The following is a 9,319-nucleotide window of genomic DNA, read 5'->3' as shown; positions in this document are numbered from 1 at the left end:
CTTCTATATTCCTGCATGGCAAATGGTTGGATTAAATGGTCCTTATGGCCCTTTAAAGCTCTATCATTCTAGTTTTCCATTCTAGGATTGCATTGTAAGTCACTTAAGTGTGTGTGTGTGTGTGTGTGTGTGTGTGTGTGTGTGTACTTTGCACTGCTCTTCTGCATCAGACAGGTCTGATCCTAATTATACATCTACCAATTTAGAACTTCCCCTGCTATGGTCAGACTCCACTCCTTTCCTCACTTCACTCTGAGCATTCTCATGCCTTGAATTCTGGTGGGTCTCCTAAGGTTTTAAAGCCATTCCTGAGATTGCCACTTAACTCAACAGTCAAATAACTCACATTCAGAGCACAACTCTACCGTTGGCCTTTCCACCAGCATCTTGTTAGTGAGTTGTTTATTCACAGAGCTGGTAGGGAGCAGGAGCCTCCTCCTCTGTGCATGTGTCACAGATCTTGCCTGCAGGTTGTGTACCTGAGCTCCACTGGCAATACTGGTAACCTGGACTGACATTGCAGACTGCTTACTTGGCTAGCTTGAAAAGTCTTTCTTTCCTATTAATTAACTCCTAGTGGGAGCTAGGGACTTCCTTCTTTCTAGCAGTGGCCTATTAAGAATCTGGAGCCCTGGGACACTGGTGAACCGCTGTGAGTTTGGCCTGGTCTCTTCACCAGAAGGTCTGAGGTGAGTGTTGGGCAGCCTGTGGAAGACCCAGCCAGCATCAGTAGCTACTAGGTACAATCTTGGAACAAAAGGGTTTCTGTCCAGATGCCAAGGATAAACGTCCTGCCAGCCAACTCAAACCTCCATGCTTCTCATGGTGCAAGTGCCTGGGCCAATTTAATCATCTCTGAGCTCCTTTCTTCTGTTTGCAAGTACAGTATAAGGCTTGCTTCTTTGCTGAGGAGGCATCAGGGAAAACATGCCTGTGAGAAGCCTAACACTCCCTGCCAAGAATCTTCTCTGCAACAGCAGTCATTTCAAGAGCAACACACATGTTACACACAGGACTGCCCCCATAAAACATCAGCTGTTATGTGGGGGCTTTTCTTGCACTTCAAAAATGTAGGAACATAGGTATTTTGTACTGAGTCAGAGCATTGGTCCATCAGAGACAAAAGGGCTGTAGTCCTCAAAAGCTCACATTACAATCAATTTATTTGTCTTCAGTATGTGATAGGATGGAATTTTAGTTGTTCTTGCTCAGCACAGTTTTACTCTGATCAGCACTGGCTGTCCAGGATCCCAGGACCAGATTCTCCCAGGGCTGCATGAGAAGTCAAAACTCTGACTATCTGCATACAAATCTACCCAAGTGTATGACTAATACTGAGCTATGGACTGTCCTCTAAGTGTCTACACACACTTGGCTACAGATCTATGTTTTGTTCCCACCATCTCTCCAAAGGCAGGGGTACCCCCTTTTCCCCATTCTACCATCTTCCCTTAGAAAATTTTGCTGGAAGTGCTACTGAGCCAAGCATGACTTCCTGTCTGTGGAAGTAGCCTACTGCCAAGCTTCATGGTCTTTCTTCTTATTATTATTATTATTATTAACCTTTATTTATGAAGCGCTGTAAATTTACACAGCGCTGTACATGCAATCTTTTTAGTTAGACGGATCCCTGCCCTCGGGCTTACAATCTAAAAAGACATGACACAGAAGGAGAAGGGAGTGGTGGAGGGAAAGGGTAAGACAGGGGTCGGCAACCTCCGGCCCGCGGGCCGGATGCGGCCCGCGGAGGCCTGGCGACCGGCCCCTGCCTCCCCTTGCCGCCGCCGCCGCCGCCGCGGCGGCCGCCCGTCGCGGCGTTTCGCTGCTCTGGGCGCCGCCATTTTGGGCGGCAAAATGGCGGCGAAGTCTCGCGCGACCTCCCTCGAGGTCGCGCGAGACTTCGCGGCCATTTTAGCTGAAAAAATGGCGGCGCCCAGAGCGGCCTCTGGGGCTATGGGCGCCGCCATTTTTTCACCCAAAATGGCGGCGAAATCTCGCGCGACCTTGGGGGAGGTCGCGCGAGACTTCGCCGCCATTTTGCCGCCCAAAATGGCGGCGCCCAGAGCGGCGAAAAGCCGCGATGGGCAGCCGCGGCGGCAGCGGCGGCGGGCCTTTGAGAGGCCCGCTGCCGTCCCTGGGGCCCTCCAGGAGGGCTCCGAGGGCGGCAGCGGGCCTCTGGGGGGCCCGCTGCCGTCCCTGGGGCCCTCCAGGAGGGCTCCGAGGGCAGCAGGGGGCCTCTGGGTGGCCCGCTGCCGTCCCTGGGGCCCTCCAGGAGGGCTCCGAGGGCGGCAGGGGGCCTCTGGGTGGCCCGCTGCCGTCCCTGGGGCCCTCCAGGAGGGCTCCGAGGGCGGCAGGGGGCCTCTGGGTGGCCCGCTGCCGTCCCTGGGGCCCTCCAGGAGGGCTCCGAGGGCGGCAGGGGGCCTCTGGGTGGCCCGCTGCCGTCCCTGGGGCCCTCCAGGAGGGCTCCGAGGGCGGCAGGGGGCCTCTGGGTGGCCCGCTGCCGTCCCTGGGGCCCTCCAGGAGGGCTCCGAGGGCGGCAGGGGGCCTCTGGGTGGCCCGCTGCTGTCCCTGGGGCCCTCCAGGAGGGCTCCGAGGGCGGCAGGGGGCCTGCTGCCGTCCCTGGGGCATTCCAGGAGGGCTCCGAGGGCGGCAGGGGGCCTCTGGGGGACCCTTTTCCGTCCCTGGGGCCCTCCAGGAGGGCTCCGAGGGCGGCAGGGGGCCTGCTGCCGTCCCTGGGGCCCTCCAGGAGGGCTCCGAGGGCAGCAGGGGGCCTCTGGGTGGCCCGCTGCCGTCCCTGGGGCCCTCCAGGAGGGCTCCGAGGGCGGCAGGGGGCCTCTGGGTGGCCCGCTGCCGTCCCTGGGGCCCTCCAGGAGGGCTCCGAGGGCAGCAGGGGGCCTCTGGGTGGCCCGCTGCCGTCCCTGGGGCCCTCCAGGAGGGCTCCGAGGGCGGCAGGGGGCCTCTGGGTGGCCCGCTGCTGTCCCTGGGGCCCTCCAGGAGGGCTCCGAGGGCGGCAGGGGGCCTGCTGCCGTCCCTGGGGCCCTCCAGGAGGGCTCCGAGGGCGGCAGGGGGCCACTGGGGGACCCTTTTCCGTCCCTGGGGCCCTCCAGGAGGGCTCCGAGGGCGGCAGGGGGCCTGCTGCCGTCCCTGGGGCCCTCCAGGAGGGCTCCGAGGGCAGCAGGGGGCCTCTGGGTGGCCCGCTGCCGTCCCTGGGGCCCTCCAGGAGGGCTTCGAGGGCGGCAGGGGGCCTCTGGGTGGCCCGCTGCTGTCCCTGGGGCCCTCCAGGAGGGCTCCGAGGGCGGCAGGGGGCCTGCTGCCGTCCCTGGGGCCCTCCAGGAGGGCTCCGAGGGCGGCAGGGGGCCTCTGGGGGACCCTTTTCCGTCCCTGGGGCCCTCCAGGAGGGCTCCGAGGGCGGCAGGGGGCCTGCTGCCGTCCCTGGGGCCCTCCAGGAGGGCTCCGAGGGCGGCAGGGGGCCTCTGGGGGGCCCTTTGCCGTCCCTGGGGCCCTCCAGGAGGGCTCCGAGGGCGGCAGGGGGCCTCTTGGGGACCCTTTTCCGTCCCTGGGGCCCTCCAGGAGGGCTCCGAGGGCGGCAGGGGGCCTGCTGCCGTCCCTGGGGCCCTCCAGGAGGGCTCCGAGGGCGGCAGGGGGCCTCTGGGGGACCCTTTGCCGTCCCTGGGGCCCTCCAGGAGGGCTCCGAGGGCGGCAGGGGGTCTCTGGGGGACCCTTTGCAGTCCCTGGGGCCCTCCAGGAGGGCTCCGAGGGCGGCAGGGGGCCTGCTGCCGTCCCTGGGGCCCTCCAGGAGGGCTCCGAGGGCAGCAGGGGGCCTCTGGGGGACCCTTTTCCGTCCCTGGGGCCCTCCAGGAGGGCTCCGAGGGCGGCAGGGGGCCTGCTGCCGTCCCTGGGGCCCTCCAGGAGGGCTCCGAGGGCGGCAGGGTGTCTCTGGGGGACCCTTTGCAGTCCCTGGGGCCCTCCAGGAGGGCTCCGAGGGCGGCAGGGGGCCTGCTGTCATCCCTGGAGCCCTCCAGGAGGGCTCCGAGGGCGGCAGGGGGCCTCTGGGGGGCCCTTTGCCGTCCCTGGGGCCCTCCAGGAGGGCTCCGAGGGCGGCAGGGGGTCTCTGGGGGGCCCTTTGCCATCCCTGGGGCCCTCCAGGAGGGCTCCGAGGGATGGCAGGGGGCCTCTGGGAGGCCCGGTGCTGTCGCTGGGGCCCTCCAGGGGGCCCTCCAGCGCTGGTGGCCCCCACCAGCTTTTTTGCCGGTCTCTGACGGGGCCTGGGGCCCCGTCAGGGGCCAGCAAAGGTGGGGAGGCCTGGCCCCCGGAGGGTGGAAGCTCCGCCCCCGGTACGCAGCCCCGCCCCGGAGGGTGGAAGCTCCGCCCCCGGCACACGGCCCCGCCCCGGAGGGTGGAAGCTCCACCCCCCGCATGTGGCCCCGCCCCGGAGGGTTGAAGCTCCACCCCCCGGCTTCGGCCCCCCAGTCGCCTGAGGGACACCAACCCGGCCCCCGGCTCAAAAAGGTTGCCTACCCCTGGGGTAAGAGGTCCAGCAGTTCCTCTCTACCTCCAAGGCCTGGACCAAGGCAGATGGACTGGAGGGAGGGCTTGGCTTCATAATGGATGGTTAATCATTTTCCAGGGAAAATACATACTCTCAAGTAGGATAATGCATATACAGTACATAGCAATACAGGAAATGGTTTGATAAACAGGCACCAAAAGAACATCAAATAGTAAGCGACAATTATGCAATGCCTGGGAAGGCTTCTCTGAACAGGATGGTTTTCAACTCCGTTTTGAAGCTGGTTCCTGGTTTTTATCTCTTAAGCCCCAAGGGGTATGTGAATCACACCTTTATGGCATGGCAACTACTTCTTCCTATTCCCACCTTTTTCATACCTTCCAGTATTTCATAGTATTTCAAAATCAAGACACATTGGCCAAGCAACATCAGAGTGTGATCAAGATGGCAAAAGTTATTAATGAAGAACACACAAGCTAGAAAAGACTACACCAGTTTGCTTTTGTCTGAGCTTAGAGGTAAAGGAAAGTTTCTACCCCTTCCTCTTCCCTTCCCCTTTCTGAGTTAATTGAGTGCAAATTACTTTTCATTTTGACCTCAGTTTGCAACAATTAAAGTAAGCTGAGGGCAAAGGGGGAAAGTGGAAAGAGAAGGAAAAATGGGATATTTTAAAAGCAGTTTAAAAAGCAGGACAACAAAAGATTAATCAGGAGTATCCCTGCCAAATCAGGACAGCTGAAAAGAATGCTTTTTTTGCTTATGTACAAATATCTGAGACAATGCCCAAGCAACTAATGATGTTGTAGGAACATATTCTTTGTTGGGTTCCATCGCCACATAATCCTGAACATCACTAAATAAACCAACATATCCAGCCTATGATCTGGTGACTAGCATTATTCAGAAGCGTCAAGGTGCATACATACACAACTGGTTTCCAGTAACTCTCAGAAGGGACCCACCCAGACACTTCTGATTTTAGCTCCCCCGCCATCCTTGTGATTCCATCATCCCACCTAGCTCCACCAGAGTTTTTGCACGAAAACCAAATACCATGAAAGGCAAGGCAAATGCTCAGATTATCTATTTGTATAACATCCCACTATTTGCATTTAATATGAACAGGGCTCGCCCCGTCTTGTTTATCCCCATGGGCTAAATGAGTTTCAGAGTGTATCTGATGATTGTCAACAGCCTCTCCATAGTAGGAATGCCAGTGAGTCCTCATATACATGGGTTCCTTAGACACTGAAGGTCTACAGCTGGTTTACAAAGGGAGAGAGGAAGCATTGGCTATTAGGGAGATTGTGTGTTCTTGCATGACAGAGGACTGGACTGGATGGCTCTTGAGGTCTCTTCCAATTTTATGATTCTGTGATTCTAAGAAAGCGGTTTACAGTATTCCATATCTCAAGAGCAGCTGTAGAACATACAAAGTCATTACCCACAATGGGGGAAGGAGCCTCTAGTATTCACCTGGACAGTAATTTTCACTTGTTATGTTGCTGCCTTAGAACCAAAGTTTACATATGTGCAGGGAAACACATGATTGTCAATAAAAATACATCCTTGTAACCTATATTACTGTATTGCACTATATATTTGGTTCTTATGACAGCCACACACATAAGATAGACCTTATTTGCTCTTGCTCACAGTTGGTGATGCTTTTGTTAACTGATACACTACAATCAATAATCATACAAGTTAACTGAGAAATGGGGTTGATAACTGGAGTTAGGGTTGCCAGATGAAATAAAATACAAGGCTTCAGCCCTTTAAAGGTTGTGTGGTAAGCAACACCTGCTGAAATTCCATCTTCTACACAACCATATAGAGCTTTTAACACATATGAATGTTTTAAACGTTTAGTGTTTTTAACTTTATAAAAAGTTTGTTTTTTAAAAACATTATATTTATATGTTTTAACACTTTTTATTGTTTTTAAATTTGTTGTTAGCTGCCTTGAGTACACACGATGGGTGAGGAAATTACCCCAAAATCTATGCCTATGCAGCTAGTAACTATTTAAATAAACAAACCTATTTAACTTCCTGCTTTTTCCCCAGTGCAGAACCCATCCACGTGGCTACTACCTGCTTTCTGAAACAAGAATGCATGTAAGTATGCATGAAGAAAAACTAGTGATCATTTTTTTAAAGTTAAAATAATAGAATCATAGAGTTGGAAGAAATCTCAAGGAGCATCAAGTCTAACTCCCTGCCACTCAGTTTAGAATCGTGTTGATCAGAGAAGAAAGAGAAAGAGGGGAGGAAAGAGGGAGACAGAATGAATGCCTAGTTACGAGTAGACAAGCGGATTAACTCAAAAAATGACTTTAGGAGCCAGTAACAAACTAGATGATACCATCGTCATCATCATCTGTAAGTAGAATTCAATGAGATAGCCACATTGATTTATTTAGCATTAAAAGACATAAGCCATTATTGTCTTATCTAGTGACTCATGTCTTCTCATTATATAGCCAAATATGACAGTCTCATTTTACTTATCTTGGAGCCTGTACAGACAGGCCAAAATAAAGCTGATTTGGGTCACTTTGGAGGCATACTATTTAAATGATGCATGCCTCCTAAGAGTCTGGAAGTTGCGCCAAAGTTGTGCTCCAGTCCTTCCTCCAATTTTCACACCTCCTTCCTCCAAGTTTAATCCTGCTTTACATATCATATGTTCAGATAACAAGTTTAAAAGATAGGATGATAAAATGCAGCCTTGCCTGATCCCCGCCAATTAGAAACTATTCTTTTTCTCCGTATTCTGTCCTGTAGCTTCTTGCACATCCATTTTGAAAAGAGTGAGCCATAGATTTTCATGCTCTAAACAATAAATGCTGTGTATTTATAAAATACTATAAAGACTATTTGCTATTATGTATAAAGTAGTCTAATTTTCTTCTGAAATTCTTTGGCGTGCTCCCTTATTTGATGTACAGTGGTGCCTCGGGTTACGAAAGTAATTCGTTCCGCGGCCGCTTTCGTAACCCGAAAAGCCTTCGTAAGCCGAATTGCCATAGGCGCTAATGGGGAAAAGCCGCGATTCCGTGCGAAAAAGCCGAAAAAAGCACCAAAAGTTTTTTCGTAACCCGAAAAAACATTCGTAACCCGGAACAATAATTCCCTATGGGATTTTTTCGTATCCCGAAAATTTCGTAACCTGGGTATTTTGTATCCCGAGGTAACACTGTATGTTTGAAATATGAACCCTAGTGCCTCTTCCTTTCCTGAACCCAACTTGGAAATCTGGTATTTCTCACTGCATTATATGGCAAGAGTTTTAGTTGTAGATTTTTGAGCATAACTGTGTTTGTATGGGAAAGTAATGCAATTATCCTGTGGTTACTGCAATCCCTGGTGTCCCCTTTCATTGGGATTTGGATATCTATTTGGAACAAAATGTCATTCCATTCTGTGGGCCATTGCTTTGTTTCCGATATTTGTTTACAGATTTTAATTAGAACTAGATTAGATTCTGGCTCTGTAGCGTGAAGCAGCTCTTTTGGTATGCAATCTGTTCCTGGTGATTTATTTCTTCCAAGGCTCTGAGTGCAGCTTCCACTTCACTTTCTAAAATTGTAGGTTCAGCTTTAAATGGGTCACTCTTTCATCTCTTTTATATAGTTCTTCAGTGTATTATTTCCATCACATTTTTTTAATTTGTTCTTGGTCATTTATACCAATGGTCATATAGTATCCCCACTCTTGGTTTAAATTTCCCTTTAATTTTTTCAGATCTTGTGGAAGAGGTCTCTTGTTCTTCTTTTTAGTTGTCATCTTCTATTTGTCTGTATTGATTTCTACAGTAGTTCTCTATTGTCTCTGCACACAAGTTGCTGAACACTTGCATTCAGGGGTTTGACTCTATTTGTGTCACCTTTTACTTTTGCTTCTCATCAGTCCTTAACTGCCTTAAGAGTTCCACTTGTCATCCAACGAGGCTTTTCTTTCTTTTTGGATGCAGATGGTATATTTTTGTGTTCCTCCCTATAACACCTGTGGCTTTAGTTTCTTTAGCTCTTAGGCTTAATGGTGCAAATCTCTTTTTCACATTATCTTTAAGGACCCTTGAAGGACTCGGTGCGTAGCTTGGGAGTACTCCTTGGCTCGTCGCTCCAGCTGACATCTCAGGTGGATCTGACGGTCAGGAATGCTTGTCATCAGCTCCGGCTGATACGCCAGCTGCGTCCCTACCTGGACCGTAGGGACCTTGAAACTGTTGTACATGCTTTGGTAACCTCTCGATTGGATTTCTGCAACGCGCTCTACATGGGGCAACCCTTGTACCAAACCCGGAAGCTGCAATTGGTGCAGAACATGGTAGCAAGATTGGTCGCTGGTAGCTCCAGGTCGGACCATATAACACCTATTTTGAAAGACCTCCACTGGCTGCCTATTCGCTTCCGAGCTCAATACAAGGTGTTGGTATTGACCTATAAAGCCCTAAATGGCTTGGGCCCAAGGTACTTGGAGGACTGCCTCTCCCCATACAATCTGCCCCGCACACTCAGAACATCTGGAACGAAACTGTTAGAGGTCCCTAAGTCACACTTTGTGAGGACCTCACAGAGGGCTTTTGCCATCATTGCCCCCTCCCTTTGGAACAGGCTCCCTGTAGAGCTCTGCTCCTCCACATCATTACTTTCTTTTAAAAAGAATTTAAAAACGTATTTATTTCGGCTAGCTTTCCCACCTTAAATAATTATTCTTTTTCTCTGCCCCTTTGTTTATGACCTCGGACTATTGTAATTTGACCTTCCCATCTCCTGCCCCTGATAGATGTAACTGTACTGAT

The sequence above is a fragment of the Sceloporus occidentalis genome, unplaced genomic scaffold, assembly GCF_023333645.1.
Source record: "Sceloporus occidentalis isolate IW3139 unplaced genomic scaffold, rSceOcc1.0.p SCAF_3, whole genome shotgun sequence".
Classification (NCBI taxonomy): Eukaryota; Metazoa; Chordata; class Lepidosauria; order Squamata; family Phrynosomatidae; genus Sceloporus; species Sceloporus occidentalis.
Note: the sequence above shows the minus strand (reverse complement) of the source record.